This window comes from Rousettus aegyptiacus, unplaced genomic scaffold (assembly GCF_014176215.1).
Source record: "Rousettus aegyptiacus isolate mRouAeg1 unplaced genomic scaffold, mRouAeg1.p scaffold_m13_p_7, whole genome shotgun sequence".
NCBI classification, from domain to species: Eukaryota; Metazoa; Chordata; class Mammalia; order Chiroptera; family Pteropodidae; genus Rousettus; species Rousettus aegyptiacus.
The window spans coordinates 24,882,624-24,901,170 of record NW_023416310.1 but is presented as its reverse complement, the minus strand read 5'-3'; the positions used below and the strand labels follow the sequence as shown (position 1 = coordinate 24,901,170).

The window sequence follows — 18,547 nt, the reverse complement described above, 5'->3', positions numbered from 1 at the left end:
GTTTGTGGGGCCTGAAGCTTTTATAATTGGGCCCTTTTGAGAAAAATTAAAACAAAAATTACAAATACAAAATAACATTAAATAGAATATTTATTTAGACTGAGAAAACGCAGCAGATTACACATTTTTAAAAGCCTGCAAATACTACAAACATTACAAAATTGAAAAGTATGACATTTAATTAACTACCCAACATAACTCCAATACTTTTTTCCTAAATTTCTTGGCTGCTTACTCTTTGATTATCTCTTCATATAACAATAATTTTTTTTTTCTTACTTGATATCCTTTGCTGGGATCCTGCTATAGGACAGGATTTGTGCCCAGGTGCTTTTTACACATAAACCCATTTCAGTGTCATAGCAAGCTCATGAGATCAGTGTTATGAATATCACAGTGATTTTTTTAAAAATAACTTTTTAATGTAATACAAAGATAACTTTTTAGTTTCTAGCATGGTTGATCAATTTGTCTTTATTATTGACCATAGGATGCGTAAAAAACCACTTCACACATATAATACAGGCTGTTTGTAGTATTGCTCCAGGAATTCTGATTAATTCTATTTCATGTGATTCACATTCTAAAAAAGAAAAGAAAGAAAATGTAAAATTATACATGTTGCATTTTAAGTATATTCCTGAAAGGAGAGAACTTCCATTGTGGCTTGACCTCAGTGAGAACCAAATTTTCCACTTATAATTATGCATATCAGATGATTAGAAAAATTTTCCTTAGATTAGCTTCTGCTCTTGATGTTTCAAACCTTGTTTCTCCTAACTACTTATACTTCCAGTGCCAGCTATGTATTCCCTGCACCTCTATGACAAGATGTTGGGAGTCGTAGGAATATTCCTGGAATCTATTGCTAAACAAAGGCAACCTGCAATAACTTAATTAAATGTAAAGATATTGTAGTGGAAGGACACACTTTTCTAGAGTCTTAGAAGAGACCCCTGGAGCTTGTTTCATTAACTTTATGATGAATCTGCCTGTTTTAGTTACTCTTAATTACTCATCCTAAGTCGGGAAGCCAACCAAAAGGTTTTTTTAAGGCAAAGACAGGAAAAAAAGTGAAATAAATGCTTGATGAGAATAAGATCAAATAGCAGGAGAAATACAGTAGTCACTTATCCATAGTAATTTCAGAATACTGCTAGGATAGGTATTATGAAGGATAAGGAACATTCTTCACTTAACTCTACCTTGCTCTTCTTTCCAAGAATTCCCTTGTCCACTGTACTCCATGGCCCCTGGCTTTGTTATTCTATAAAAGGGTGTTTGAAAATATACCTTCCTCATAAGTTGCTCATTTTGTACTGGTGCAAATATGAGATCCGAAAGTTACTTTCCAATTCAAATAACCGAACATGACTCCCTCAAAAACTTGGTAGGCCTCTGACCTGTTTGCTTCCAATCAACAACACGTGCCAATAACCACACCCAAAGTTATTTCCTACACATAATTCTCAAGCATAATTTACATCTTTGTTTTTCTTTCCTCAGTTTCTCTCTCTCTCTTTCTCTCTCTCTCTCAAATGGGGGCTACCTTCAGGTGAACAGAATTGGATAAGAAGACCACACTCTTAATCAGATCACTGCTGTGAATCTGGTTCTAAATGCACTTTTATTACTCAAAGTTTTTTAATATTTTGTTTTCTGAGTGTCTAGAAGTAGTCAGCTTTCTAACCTTTTAGCCTCCAAATTTCAGGAGTTCCTTTAATTCTCTTTTATTTTTGCTTACAAACCAGACAATTCTTGCTTGCGCTTTTCTCTTTCTTGAAACACTTTACTAAAATTAGCAAATAGTGGCCAACACAAACTATTAGTCGAACTCTTTCCCAAAACTTCCTCTAGAGCTATAGGCTTACTAGGCAAGTAGTGTCCTGCCTTCCAAGTTATCATAAGCAACAGATGTAGCATATCTTTGCCACAGCGTAACAGGGCTCTTAAGTAATCCAACCTCCAGTATCTGTTTCCACACCCTGGTCTGATGAAGAATTGGAGGTCACACGTTTCAGATCTTTTTTCCTTACAACTACATTCAATTTCAAGATTTCATTTTCTGTATTAGTCAGGATAGGCTAACTGTTAACTGCCAAAATTTCAGTTGTCTTATTATAATAAAAATTTTTCACTCTTATTAGTATCCAGTGCAGATCATCAGGGGGTTTGGCTCCATAAAGTCATTCAGGGATCCAGACTTTTGTATCTTGACCTCTACTCCTTTCAGCCATAATTGGAGAACATGGAGGATCAATCAGTAAGCTTTTATGTTCTAGGCATGGAATTGTGTACCTCACTTTTATGCATAGTTCATGAGCCAGAACTTAGTTGCATGACCACACTTAATAGTAGGTGAGGCTAGAAAATATTATCTAACTCTGTCTAGAAGGAAAAGAGAAACATTTGGTGACAATGAGAAAACCATTTCTGTCACACTCCTCTTCATAGTACTTATAAGAGTTATAAATTTTTATTTACTATAATGAGTATTAATAAGTGTCTCATTCATTATATTGCATACTACAAAGAGAGTTTTTAGAATATAGAAGAGATAATAAATACAACCCAGTGGTTAAGAGTACAGACTATGGGTTTATACTGTCTAGATTCAAATCCCAACTCTACCACTTACTGGTTATGTAACATTGTACAAATTACCTAATCTCTCTGTGCCTCAGTTTTTTTATCTGTAAAATGAGGATAATACTATTTCTATTTCCTAGAGTTATTGAGGGGATGCAATGAGATTATACATGTAAAGCCCCTAGAATAGGCATGTTATGTTCTAAGAACTCAGTAAGTATTAGCTATTGTTATTATTATAGGTGGGCTTGCATTGTGTCTGTTTTTGCTCATCATTATATACCCGGTGCCTATTTCAGAGTAGCTGTCCAATAAATGTTTACTGAATATTTGAACAAATTTAGAACTCTGAAAACTACTCCATCTGAATAGATTATTTCAAACAGTGCCCAATTGTTTTTAAACCAGCCAGTATTAACTTTTCAGCTTTATGTTTATAAAATTAGATCTTATAAACTGTTTAATAATGACACGATAAAATGGAAGATTTAATATAAATCCCTCAAAATAAAAAATATAGCTGTACATGATCAACAAATACACATAAAAATCCAAATATACAAAACAGTTACAAATTACTGGGTAGTTATTTAGATTCTTCACTATAACAAATGAGTTATGTCTAGATTATTTTCAATACAGAACTCTCCTTTCTCTTTGAGCCTTTAAATGCAATTTAATTCAGGCAAATATATATGCATACCATTTTTCAGGAATCCAATTATTGCAAAAGGCTAAATATAGGTATATCAAATAATAAACATTTAAAATGTTCTCTCCATACATAGAATCTTGACTCTGTGCAGTTACCTTCCCCTTTATGTCAAAATGAATTTATTGTGAGAGGGGTTTCAGAATACTTGTAAAGATACACAAAACCTCTTGTCAAAGATTTGACCTAAGATTTGGAGAAAAATTAAATTCTTGTACTGATTTCTTTGCTCTGCTTTTAGTAACTAGATGACCTTGAAATGTAACTATAAACTCCTTTTTGTCTTCTTGACTTTCTCTCCCTCAGACATTTTAAGTGTTGTTAAGAGTAATTAAGCTCATTTTCTTTTTAATTATGCTGAGCTTTCTGTTCCTTTGATTTCATTGTCTCAATGTTATTTTAAAGACTAAACCTTATAGCCATGGACCTGTGTATATTATATAAACCTATAGTCCACATAAGCATAAATATGATAGAGAAAAAAACTTAAATGTTTTTCTTTGGCCTTTAAAATAAAAAATTAATAATATCTGAGTGGATAAAAAGAGTTTTTTTTGTATTTATTATATGTTTAACATAAGCAGTGTATGAAAGAGTTCCAAAATCTATAAGAGGCTAAATGGCAATGTTATTCTACCTCCTAATCATAGAGAATGCCTAGGGATAACTAAAATTATTGCAAGAGGAAAAAAAAGTGTGAGAGGGTATACTGCAAAGTGTTAAAAAGTAGCTTTGCCTCTGGGAAATGAAATTGAGTGAGGGAAGAAAAAGGTAGAGAGAGATACAGGGGATTCCACTTTTATATTATTTTAATCATATCATAAACATCTGTTAATTTTTAAAAACAATTAAAGATGCAAAAACAAAAAATATGTTGCAGTACATATTAATTCACATATTCACCCACAAACTGTATCTGTAGAGACTGATTTAAAATATCAAGCTTATTAAAAAACTGTTTGACCAATCTTGGCATGATTGTTATCTTTCACCTAAGACTTTCCAGACTTACTGACCTCAGAAAAGTATCAAGCAATTAGTAGTGCTGTAAATTCTTGGCAAGAGCTTATGAGACTGGAATCTACCCTGTGGGAATCACCAAACATGCTTCATTTAGGGGGATTTGCTGCGTGGATGCATGAGTGAGTGAATTAATGTGGACTCAGGTTAATTTCGGTAGCTCTGTTGGTGACATTCATGACTAGTGGAGAGAAGACACCCAGCCTGGGCTGCAGGGCTGAGTTTTTCCAATGCTGACCCAGAGTTTATACCATGAATTGGGGCTTAAACTTGTGAGATTGTAGAACCAATAAAATTTCTATGTGCTAGAGCTTCACCATATTTACTGGATGTTGGACAAGCCTTAGAAATAATAACTAATCATTTTAATCTGTCCACCATAACAGTATACTTTGTCCCAACAAGGAATTTATAGCAGCCTCTCAAAAAATTGAAATTCTACAGGGAAATACTATAATCAATATTATAATGGAAAGCAGCCAATCAAGGAAATTCGACTCTCAAAATTAATAACAGAGGAAGTTCTCTATTTGCAAATGAAATATTTCTAAAAGGTCATTCATAAGTCAGCTGTTTGAAATTAGGAACAATGCTATAAATGGTGGTTAGATTGCCACTTAGCCTCCAAAACATGTAGCGTGCTGATCTCAACCTGCCTGTGTGAAAACCACACTGATGACAACCTTACTTAAGGTTTTGAACCAGAAGGATCTGTAATTGAATATTGTCCATTATAAGCATCTGTGAGTTAATTTTGGAACCTAAACAACTTATAACACTATTCCAACATTTAAAGAGTTGACTTACAAATGCCCTAGGAAGTAGGTTTTATTATCCCTATTAGTTAGACAAAGAAAATGAGCCTCAAGAGTATACAATTAAAATTGGTACAGCCACTATGGAAAACAGTTTGGAGGTTCCTCAAAAAATTAAAAATAGAGCTATCTTATGACCTAGCATTTCCTCTTCTAGGTATTTATCTAAAAAATCCCAAAATACTAATTCAAAAAGATATATGCACCCCTATGTTCACTGCGGCACTATTTACAATAGCCAAGAAAATATAGAAGCACCCTAAGTGGCCATCAATAGACAATTGGATGAAGAAGTTGTGGTACAATGAAATGAAATGTTACTCAGCCATAAGAAAGAAAGAAAGAAAGAAAGAGAGAGAGAGAGAGAGAGAGAGAGAGGAGAGGAGGGAGTGAGGGAGGTCGGTGATTGATGGGCAGATCATAGCATAGTCCATACTCAAGAAAGAAGAAGAAAGACCTAAAACTACACATACTAGCCAATCACGAAGAAAGAAAGAAAGAAAGAGAAAGAAAGAAAGAAAGATCATACCATTTGCAACAACATGAATGGACCTAGAGGATATTAAGCTAAGTGAAATAAGTCAAATAGGGAAAGACAAATACCATATGATTTCACTTATATGTGCAATCTCAGGAACAAAATAAATAAAAAAAAAAACAAAATGAAATCAGACTCATAGATACAAAGGACAAAATGATGATTGCCAGATGGGGAGTGGGATGGGTTAGCGGGCTGGGTGAAAAAGGTAAAGAGATCAAGAAATGTAAATTGGTAGTTATGAAATAATCATAGGGATGTAAAGTACAGCATAATAACTATGTATAGTGCCAAGTGGGTATTAGACTAATTGGGAGATCACTTCATAAATTATATAAATGTCTAACCACTATGCTATACACCTGAAACTAATATGAAATAATATTGAATATCAACTCTAATTGAGAATAAATTTTTTTAAAAGAGTATATAATATATTCTTCAGTAGGAAAATCAGGGTTTGAAACCATATCAGTTTACATGTGAAGGTCCAGTTCTGTTCATTTCACTGGTTTGCCTCTTAGTCTCATTGGAATTCTGTTGTGAAGATCCTGGAATGCCAGGATAAAATGTCTCAATAATGCAGCAAGTGATATGATCAAAGTGTTGCTACAGAAAAATTAACCTGCGGGTGAATAAATTGGAGAAGGCTCTGTAAGTAGGAAATGCAGTTAGGAGGTTGTTGCAATGGAGTGGTAGCTGCAGAAAGGTCCAAGAAGAAAAGAATTGAAGGAAAACAACAAATAAATGAACAAAAAACAAAATCCTTGTATACTTGGATGACCGATTGCTCCAAAAGCTAAGAGAGAGAAGGAATTAAAAGAGGTTATCCAGGTGCAACTCCCAGTGATGCAGAGTGATGACACCATTAAATGCAAATGGAACTTAAAGAAATGGGGTGATAATAGAAAAAAAGTACATAGTGCTTAATTGCCATATTTTGGTTGGCCTGTATCAGAATCCCCCTTTGTTTTTCTGGGAAGCTGAAGGGAATCAAAGGTCCCCTTTGGCAGCTGGGGCCTCGGGACATGACCCTGATCAGTTGGAAACTCCATCCCAGGTCTTTTAATCTGGAGAGAAAAACACAAAAACTATCAGTTAGGGACCACACTGGAAAGTATTTGAGAAATTAAAGAGGAGCAGTGATCACGTGTGGGGGAAGGGGACAACCAACTCCTGGGCAGTATCCTCTATAGACTCTTATGGGGTACACTTGGCAGTGTTCTCTGTGCCCTAGACTGTCTGGTTTCCTGCCCATTTTCCATGCTTGGTTCTCTGGCTTCCCTGTCAGCCCAGTGAAATACCTGATATCCTCCCAGTGAATTCATTTTCTGCTGGAGTTACCCAGTTAGTGAGTTTCTGTTGGGTGCAGTTGAGAACCCTGTGTGGTACAAACACTGCCTTTAGTTTTAAACAGATTGTGCTGGCATCATGACCAGATGCCCAGATGGAAGCCTGCAGCATTAGTTTGAAATGTGGGATTAGAGTCTAGGAGAGGACTGGGTCTGGGAATACAGATTTAAGATACTTCCAACCAGAGTCTAAGATTTAAGCAGGGAGAAGTCATCTAGGGAAAAGATTTGAGGGAGAGAAAATAGAAGTAAGCAAAGTGAGCAAAGTGTAGAACTTGAGGGGCCACCCATATTTAGAAGGCAAGAGAATAGATTAGGGAAGAAGCAGTAACAGTAGGAGGAGGCAAATCACACTACTGCCATATCATTAAGACTTTAAAAAATGAAGATTGGAAGCTATTAAAATGCTGCAGAGTCCAGAGAAGATGAGCACAGAGAATGGGTTACTCAATATCATAATTAGAAGACTACCAATCTTTAGAAAGCTGTTTTATCGTGATGGTGAGAAAAGAAATCAGGTTGCAGAAGGGTAAAGACTTAGAGAGTGGTGTGAAAGCAGGAGAAAATATAGGCTATAGTTTAGAGAAGTTTGGCAGGATTTTGTCTGTCTTGTTCACTGCTGTATTGCCAGCTCCTGGAAAAGTACCTGGCATATGACAAATTCTCAATAAATATTTGTTAAATGAATGAACAAAGAAGAGCAGAAGGAGAAAATTAACTTGAGTTAAAGTATGGTAAACAGGCAAGTTTTTAGAATTGAGGTACCCAAGTATGTTTGCAAGTCAGGGTTACCAAGTCCTCTGTCTCACTTCCTCTTTGGGCTATAGACTCTCCATTAGTTACGCACTAGATGCTTCTTCTCCAGTCTACTATCAGCTTCCTCACTCTACTATTTAGTTTGTTTGTACTATAAGCTAATTTAATGACCATTCCTTAGATAATTTCTCATCCTAATTTATTTTTCGTTCTCCTCAGAATATTCTATTTCTTCTACTAATTACATCCCACACAGAGCTAAGTCACATATTCTTCATCCATACTTATTTTGTAGCATACCACAGTAAAACTTCAGGAAGCTGTTGTGGATAACCCAATAAAACTAAGTCTGATTAACTAAGAACTGTATTTCAGGTGTACCATTACATGATATCTCAATTGCACATTTTAAGAAATTCACGACTTTTTAGTCCTTTAAAACACCAAATTTAAAATCCAATAACCAAATGCCCAAATACAGTATCAAGACATTATAAATAAATCTTGTAAAAGCAGACAATTTAAATAGCCTCTGACTTAAATAATAATAAACATAAAATATAAGATTTATTCTTTTTCATTTTCAATCTTTCCTCTCCAAATGTCAGAAGTCTATGAGTAAAGAACAGGCATTAAAAAAATAAATTGTAACTAGAAATTTAAGAAGTCATCAGCGGTTCTTAAGTGCAATACACTTGGATTATAATAATAAGATTACAGACCTAGAGGTTTCTCATTCTTAGTTTATGGTTCTTCATGGGTGCAATTAAAGCATATAAAACCTTTCTAATGGATTTAAAATGTAGTTTTCTTTTTGCTTGGAGGCTTTAGGGAGGCAATCTTCAACTGCCTATCATAAGTTCATCAGAGGAGTAAGCTATCTAGTGTTCCTGTATTAATTAGGCAGTCTAAAATTATTTTTGGTAAAAGACTGGAGGAAACACAAAGTGAAAAAATTTACTTTTGATCACATCATTCCCTTTAGTCTTTTCTTAATAATGTTATATGCATGTACATGCAAACATTGCATGTATGTGTATATGTGTGTGTCTGCAGACAGGTGGTCAAGAAACTCTTTGTATCATTCCTCACCCTCCTCCTAGTCCAAAATTTGGCTTTGCCAACACTGAGTGCTTGATTAAGGTGTGAATAGTCTGTAATAGCACAGTTTTTTCAGTTGCACAGGCCAATGATGTTCATCATCAAAATCCTCCCAGTCACAATAGGGGTTTTTCATTCTTGGGTATGTGGAGACTTGAACTTAACTGAATGGTCATTTGTAGATAAGGTCTTCAATTAAAAATGTGATGATTGAAGTTTTGGGAGGATCTAGAAGTTTGTTAATCTATGAACTAAATGATATGAGATAACCTCAGACCTGAAAACCTTCATTCCAAAATGGCATTGTTTTTGCACCGAGCTGTGTGGTGAGACATGACCTAGGTACAGACAATCCATGGTATGAATTGAGCCATTTTCACCCACAAGAAGCCATTCCTGTGGAAGAGCACTGGGGGCCTCCCAGGGCCAGAGATGTGGAAAAGCCATCTTCTCATCAGTGCAGAGCATTGCCAGTCTTAGTCATCCAGTAGTCGACACAAAACCAGGCTCGTCAAGCTGGCCCAAATGCAAGTTGAGAAATGTAGGCACAGGGCAGGAGTTGCTAGTCATGGGGTTTGAAGGCGATGGCCCTGACTGAAGGCCGGGAGACCATATCTCACATTCTTCCTATATTTGTTTTCAATGTTTCTGTCCATTCATAGTCATGAGAGGAGACAGAGCCCTAAAGCAAAGATATCGGAATGACAAAAAACTATTCAAGGGTAATGCAAGCCAACTGTAGTCAACTTCACAGTCCTCTAAGAGCTGCAGGCAATGAGGATGCCTCAGCTTCCCAATGTGTCCACACAAATCGATGAAAGGTTCTTGTTTTTATTCTAGCGATGAGCATATCCAGATAAACTCCATCCCTAATAACTGCTGAAAATCCAAGCTCAGGAAACATAGTCGACTGTTCATAGCTGTGCCCATGGATGTGTACATAGTCACTTAGAAAGTCGTGCACATTGTGAAGCAAGGCAGCCTGACGATGCTGCCATGGAGTCTGGAAATCAGAGAAGTAACTCCTCCGAATTTTGATATTTCTTCAGGTGGCTGCAAAGAAGCCTTCCATATAGGTTGATTCTGGGCATCAAACTAGTTATGCAGCATGTAACAGGAATTTGTCTTGGATTTGGGCTGCTTACACCTTTTAGGTATGCAAACAAAAGCATTGTCAATTGGGTTTTTCTAAGAGAGAGGTGCTCAGAGATTCAGTGTGCTTGGTTACTGGTACTCTTAACAGGATCTTCTGTTCTTTTAGATTATACCTTTCATTCTTGGTCACTTTATTATAGCTTAATTTTTTAAAAAATCCTACTTTGGCTCATTCGAGCTTCTGGGAAGTACTTTGGATTGTTGAAATTACAGACTTCATTCTGAAATTCCTCTTCATGGGCTTAAAATGCCTTATTTTATTGGTGCCTTCTTTCATCATGCCTTTGAATCTAAGGGTTACTGGAATTTGTTCTTAGAATTATGTACTACCATACTTTTGTTCCCATTCCAGTTTGGTTTTGTTCCCTTATAAGCTATGGGGCATTTGGTAATGTAACTAGATGGAGTTCTGGCATATTGCTTGCTTTCCTTTACCTCGTATTACAATTTTTGGACTTTTTTGAACATCTAGGAACTTTCAGATGGGTTTTGCGAATACTTTTTACACGATGAAGTTAAGAAGTGGCTGCCAGCAAGAGATAGTGTTCAGATGTGGATGATATTTGTTCAATATGTCGAGCTGAATTTCAAAAGCCAATTCTTCTCATCTGTCAGCATATATTTTGTGAAGAGGGCATTGTTATGTGGTTTAACAGAGGGAAATCATGCCCACTGTGCAGAGCTATGATTTCAGATCATATAAAGAAATGGGAAGATGGAGCTGTTTCATCACACCTTCGAATGTATTAAGTTGTATGAACTATTAAGGCCACGAAACACTGATTTCATTTAGTTACAGTGAGTATTGATAAAAACATTAGAATGGGTTTTTAGGGCTACAAGTTAAGGAAAATGTTTCCAAGCGGTTTTAGAAAATTATCATGAGACTTAAATGTAGTCCAAATTATCATGAGATTAATTGAAAGAATCTTATGTTTTAATATATATATATATATATAAGTAATGTTCAACCTAATGCATATTCAACATTTATTTTATCCTAATTATTTAACAGGTGATTGCAGTGTTAAATTTTAGATGTATTTTCTTGTTGATTTTATATCAAAACAGCAATTAGATAACTAGAACTAGTAGTTCTTAGAGAATCTTAGGTATTCTTTCCTGAATTGCTTTCAGAGTAAAGAATATTTTTCATATTTTAAAATAAAAAAGAAATAGAGGCACAACAAAAGACAGGAACAGGCATTTCACAAAGGTAGAAATATAAATCACTGATAATTCTGTATAATAACAAGAATAATTAAAAAGCAGCACAAATTAAAATGAGAAGATACCACTTGCCAGAAATCAAATTGGGAAAGGTCTGTTTTGTTTTTTAAATACTATTTAATGCAGATGAGGAGGCAGGTAGTTTTATACACTGCTAATAGGTATGTAAAATGGTCAACATTTCTAGAGGGACTATTAGTACTATTTATTAAAAGCCCTAAAACATGACTACTTAGCAACTTCACTTTGAGAAATTAGCCAGCCCAAAGGAAATAATCAGAGCTATGTGCAAAGATTTATCTATCAAAAAATCTCCTTACAATATTATTTTTACTGGTGTAAATAGACATCGCCTACAACAAGAAAAAAGATTATAAAATAATGCTGTATGATCTCAGGATCACAAAAGAGATGATGGTATATATATAGATCTATGGGTAAAGGAATCGGGGGGGAAAAACCTACCAAAATGTTAATAGTGGGATTATGGGTGATTTTTATTTTATTCTTTGTACTTTTTTCTATATCTATAATGCACATGCATTACTTTGGAAGTGAATACAGTTGCTAAAAACAAATAAAAGGAAACATACGGCACTAGTCCAGGGTTTTTCATGATTTAATTATGATTCAGGAGATGCAACTAAACTTCCTGCTTAGTTTTCATATCTACTCAGTGGAGGATTTGTGATGTTAAGTGCTTAAACTGCAGAACAGAGCTCAACTGTTATAGTCCAATTTATCAAAAGATTAACTGAAAGAATCTTATGTTTTAAAAAATACATAAGTAATGTTAAATCTAATGCATATGCAACATTTCTTCTATCCTAATTATTTGACAGGCGATTTCAGAATTAAATTGTGTTTTCTTGTTAATGTTACCAAAACAGCAATTGGTAACTAGAACTAGTAGTTCTTCAAAGAACTCAGGTGTTCTTTCTTGACAACTGCTTTCAGAATAAAGAATATTTATTCTAGGGAATGACTTCCTATGACTCAATGAAGGCAGAGAAATTAAACAGCTTGCATAGATGTCTTCCCTCACCTATACTTCCCCATTTGGGAGCAGGGTCAGCAATAGGGTAATACTTCCAAGTGGACTGTGCCCTACACATTCCTGCCCATCTAGGGTGCTGGGGACTCTAAGCTGCTCATAGTATCCTTGAACGGAGGAGAACACTTAAGGGAGAGCCAGGACAACTGGTGTGAGCACATCACTTGTAATGTTTCTCTCATGGCTATGACATCAAATTTGCCCCGAAACACTTCATGTTCTAGATGACATTAGATAAGTTGGTCTGGTTCTGTAAGTGGTCTCCATGTCCCCGTTACATTTTTCCATTAATATTTCCCATACTGATATTTAAATTCATGGTTACTATAGGTATGTTATGAAACCTAGTAGTCATTTACCTAAAACTGGGCTGCCTATTTGTAGAGGTAGACTTGAGAGAGTCAGAGACAAGGTTTTCCTTCAGTCATACCACCAGATCATTTTACTTTGCCTTCCAAGTAGAAAGGGTAGAATTAAAATAATTTCTCTTTAAGGGATGCTAGCAAGTTCTTCCCATAAAAAATATTGATGTTTCCTCACAGCCAAACCTGCTAAAGAAAGGCTGTTGTGGAGGTAAAGAAAGGCAATTTTTTTGACATGGAAATTGAGCCATATTTTCTTGGTGAAATTCCTTGGTAACAAGCAAATGCCTTCCTGTGTCTGTCATGTTCTGCCTCTTTAAATGAGCACAGCTCACCCCCCAAATATGCAAGTTACCCCGTGTAGTTGGGGTGAAATGAACACTCATCCAATTCTGGGAGGACGATGGCCACAGTGGTCCAGGTATGATCTTTCCAGCAGGCAGTTTGTTAATCTATATAAAAAATACCTAAAATTGTTCATGTCATTTGCCACAGAAAATACTCTTCTGAACACTTAAGTTGAGAAATAATTTATAATATTCGAAGAATATTTAAGAATGTTCACTGATATTTACAAAAGTGAAAAACCGAAAAAAAAAGTCCAATAATTGGAATTTGTTAAATAAATCATAGCATAATCACACCATAGGGTTCTAAGAGGCCATTTTTCATTATATACTTGTTATGTCCTTGAATAATATGGAAAGATATTAAGAAAGGTACATGATATAAAGATAAGTGAAAACATGTATACTATCAATCCATTGTTGATGTATATTCTATAGACACATACACACACAACACACATTTGTGTAAATACATGTGTATTCACCACTTTTCTTTTACCTAAGAGCTACATTAGTACCAGTTTTCAATAACCAAAAGAAATCCAAAGAGGACGTTTGCTTTTACAAAAAAAAAAAAAAGGTGAAAAGCCCTAACAGCTTTTAGCATTCGTTTGGGAGTGAGCTGTTACAGAGGCAGCACGCATACGTGTGAGAGCGTGAGAGTAACTCCACCAGCTTCCTCCTCTAGGAACTATACTCTGCATCTCAGCATCGAGTGCCACACTCATGAGGTGGCTCGTGGAGTTGGAGGGGGCCAGAATGTGGCCCTACCGAGTCTGTGAGCATCTGTGCTTTGTCTTGATTTACTTGTGCATCCATTAGCAAGATGTGTCCTAAGGTATCGTAAAAGCCTAAGACAGCTCTTAAGGATGTCACTCATAGCGTAAAACTGGATGTAATTAAGCGTGTTTGGTATAATTTGGTAGGTTACTTTTTGGGTCAGAGAATGCTCAAAAATTTTTCCATGTAAATTAATGATAATTGCCTATTTGCTTTATGCCATTTTAGCTAAAAAAAGGTTTCATAGAAATACTCTACTTTTGGATAGCGGGGGAAACCTAGATATAGACATAGATAGGTAGAGATAGAGATATGTAGTTCTATCTATCTATCTATCTATCTATCTATCTATCTATCTATCTATGAATGAGACTCCAGATTTTCTAGCCTTACTGGGTAACATTCCTTCATATTCTATAACTCTATTTTCTATTTTGTATGAACACAAGAAGGTCTATCTTCTTTTCAGGCATTCTGAACACCTCCAGCAAGTGTTTACATATTCTTCAATCCATCCTGGTTTCCAGTGTCACCTTACAGTCAGCAGGCCTGCTCCAGAACTCTCTCCCAATTACCTCTAGCCATCTCGTAACAGCTTTTCCAGCTGGCTGTCACTATAATAACTACCTTACATGAAATGTGAAACATTCTTTCTATTTCCCAAGAGCAGCTAACATAAGGCTGCAATTTTAACAAACTTTATGAAGTCTTGAGGATTACATAAGAAAATTACAGTGCAGAAAAAGAAAACTTAAAAGTGGGTATCAGAGAAACCAGTTCACACTAGAGTTCTGTCAAGGAAGCAGCTCCGTGGAGCTCTGAGGAGTAGACACCGTCTGTCACCATGGGTAAAGGAGACCACGACAAGCTGGGGACAAGATGTCTTTGTATGCCGTCTCTGTGCAAACCTGCCAGGAAGAGCCTGAGAAGAAACACCCAGACTCTTCTATCGATTTTGCCAAATTCTTCAACACATGTTTGGAGAGATGGAAAACCATGTCTGCAAAGGAAAAGTTCAAGTTCGAAGATACGGCAAAAAGTGAGAGAGCTTGTTATGACAGGGAGATTAAAAAATTATGTTCCTCCCAAAGGTGATAAGAAAGGAAAGAAAAAATATCCCAATGTTCCTAAAATGGCTCTATCTGCCTTCTTCCTGTTTTGCTCTGAACATTGCCCAAAGATCAAAAGCGAGTACCTGGCTTATCCACTGGGGATACTGCAAAAAACTGCGTGAACTGTCAGCCAAAGATAAGCAGTCATATGAACAGAAAGCAGCTAAGCTAAAGGGGAAATATGAGAAGGATATTGCCGCATACTGTGCAAAGGGCAAAAGTGAAGTGGGGAAGAAGGGCCCTGGCAGGCCAACAGGCTCCACAAACAAGAATGAACCAGAAGATGAGGCAGAAGAAAAAGATGAGGAGGAGGAGAAAGATGGAGATGAAGAATAAATGGTTATCCTGTGATGATGTGTGTGAAGTGTGAATGTGGGCCCAGGTAATTGTTTTGCTAAGAATGTGAATTCAAGTGCAGCTCAATATTAGCCTCAGTGTAAAAACTACAGATTTTTGTATAGCTAATGAGATTCTTTGTAGAGAAAATACTAGTTATAGCTTTTTAAGGGGCTACTACATATAGTTAGATTTTAAGGCTTCTGATGTTAAATATTTCTAAATAATGATTTCTTTTACTTCTTGACTTGTGTATGGTAGCACAGCAAACTCACAGGAATTAGTATCAATAGTAAATCTTGTGGGGTTGTTTTTTTTTAGAATTTTGTATTTTTAAATGTTGTAATAAAATTATGTATATTTTTTAAAAAGTGGATATCAGATATCATTGCCCTTAAAGTTCCTCCATATATCTCTTTCCAGGGGCCCTGGGACTCCTGCCTGGCAGCCTCTCTTCTTTAGCTCTCAGCATTGCCCCACCCTCCTGGATGCGAGTCTCACCTAGTACTCTTGACCCAAGTCCTGGGGCCCTAACTGCTTATTTCTGACCATCGACAGAGGAAACAAAATGTTGGATCGATTTAGACAGAGGTATACCTGCCCCCAATAAAAATGGCTCTTTGTGCTATTAACAGAAACTTCAGCATCTCCATCTAAAACATCTGTATTTGGATTCCCCCACAGGTTCAGGATGTCCCCCAAAACAACTGGTTGCCACTTTTTTTGGATCCTCTAGAACATAAAAAGAACATAAAGACAAAATCCACCTTCTATCCTTAGAACATTCGAGAAAAAAAATTCAAAGAATTTGAAATGCCATTTCAGATACTTAGTAACAAATAGCTAATAAGTTCTCACTATGTACCAAGCACTGAACTTATATTACATTAATCTTCATAAGACTCCTCTACCTTAAGTGCTATCATTAATATCTTCATATGGATGGGGTAATTAAGACAGAGAGCAGTTAAATAATTTGCCCAAAGTCATAAAGCCAGAAAGTGGTCAAACAAGGCTATAGCCAGGTAGTCTCATTCTACAGAGATAACCACTCTTAGCTACAACATTATACTGCCTCACAGGATGGGAGGAAGGAAAGAAATGGAATGTACAGAAAGGAGGAAAGTACTACAAAATGGTGACTTAGTATTTTTTTTTTTTTTTTTGTATTTTTCAAATCGCCTAAAAGGAACTTTACCTTTAGAATTAGGAACTGGAATTTCTATATCTATATATTGTCTATATTCATATCCACATCTGTGTTCTGCAGTTGTGCACTGCATAACAACATTTCGGTCAATGATAGACGCATATATGACAGTGATCCCACAGGATTATGATGGAGCCGACAAATTCCTATTGTTTAGAGACATCATAGCTACATGAACTTTACAGCACAATGCATTACTCATGTGTTTGTGGTGGTGCTGGTGTAAAGAAACTCACCGTGCTGCATTTATATATACTATGTAAAAGTATAGCACATACAATTACAAATAGCACATAAAACTTGACAATAATAATAAATGACTGTTATTGGTTTACACATTTACTATGCTGTACCGATTTTGTTATTTTAGAATGTACTCTTTCTACTTATAAAAAACATTTGCTGTAGAACAGTGTGCTATTATGCCGCCAGCAGTCTCACATATCTCATGTTTACTAAGTCTATTGATTGCATCATTTTTTCTTGTGCTTGATTTAATCTGGTGTCATTTTGTACAGTGACATGTCATGCAGGCTTGTAGCTTAGGAGCAATAGGCTGTACCTTACAGCCTAGGCATGTAGTAGGCTCTACCATCTAGGTTTGTGTAAGTGTAGTGTATGATGTTTGCACAATGAGGAAATCGCCTAACAACCCATTTCTCAGAGCATGTCCCTGTCATTAAGCAGCATACGACTATATGAAGAACATGACTGTATATCAATGAATGTGTTGGGGAAACAAAAAGCTGCTCTAGACATGCACATTCATCTCCCTAATTCACACTGACCACTATGTAGACATCTTTTCTCTAAGAAATACTGCTTACTTACATGAATAGGTCCCTAGGGGACTATGTTTATGTTTCGTGACCTCATGTACTGGCTTGAGTTGACTAATTAGGAGACCACCTGACTCATCTTGGGCCAATACAATTTTCTTACCTGAAGATTCCAATCAGAATTGAGACTCACCAGTCGAACTGAGTTAGTCTTTTTGTACAGAGGTCATATATGGTCAGAGTAAGTTAATTGCTATAACAATCAATCCTCAAATTTCAATAGCTTAGATTTATTTCTCAATCATATCACACAGTTCAGTGTAGGTCAGTGGAGATGGGGAAATGCTCTGCTCCACAGATTTTTATCAGGTCCCCAGGCTCCTTCCATCTAGTGGCTCAACTATTCTCTAAGTCCTTAGTCGAAGGAAGGAGAGGATGGAAGGAGTAGGTTTTTTTTAATTGGTCAGCCCTAGAAATAGTATGCATTGTTTCTGCCCATATTCCACTAACCATAATTCATCATATGACCTTGCTGAACTGCAAAGGACACTGGGAAATGTAGTCCAGCTGTATGCCCAGAAAGAAGAGAAAATGAGTAGATGACTATCTACTTAGTTTGTATTACGACATGTAAGTTTTAAACTATGAGGTCCATAGTCTGTCTACTATGTACATGACAAACTAAGAAAGCTTATTTGTAAAGAGACGAAAATGAAGCAGATATACACAGGGAAACAAAGATGAGAGCCTGAGAGAGAGAGAGAGAGAGAGAGAATTATATGGTTCTTTTTGGCTTTCCACTTTGTGGCACTACATTTTTTTTTTGTTTTGCTTTGTTTCATTCTGTGTGTGTATGTGTGTGTGTGTGTATAAACATAAAATTTTGTATATATAATTTTTGTAATAACAGCTTTGTTGAGATATAATTCACATGTCATACAATTCAACCTTTTAAAGTAAAAAACTTTTTAATATATTTAATAGTTTTTAGCATATTCAGAGTGGTGCAACCATCATCGCTAATTCCAAAACATTTTTATCCCTCTCTCCTCCAGGCAAAATTCCAAGCACATTAACTGTCACTCTCCATTCCTCACTCTACCCAGACTCAATCAATCACTAATCTACTTTCTGTCTCTGTGGATTTGCCTATTCTAGTCATTTCATATAAATGGAATCAGACAATATATGGCTTTTTGTGTCTAGATTCTTTCACTTATTCAAGGTTTATCTATTTGCAGTATGTACCAGAACTTCATTTTTATAACCAAATAGTATCCCATTGTATGGATATATCAA

The 18,547-nt window shown here is 35.9% G+C and overlaps 2 pseudogenes; both read left to right on the top strand.

Annotated features, from left to right (window-relative positions):
- Positions 1-9,593: 9,593 nt before the first annotated feature.
- Positions 9,594-10,788, top strand: LOC107509464 (annotated as a pseudogene).
- A 3,902-nt stretch (positions 10,789-14,690) lies between these two features.
- LOC107509465 lies at positions 14,691-16,754 on the top strand (annotated as a pseudogene).
- The last annotated feature ends 1,793 nt before the right edge of the window (positions 16,755-18,547 follow it).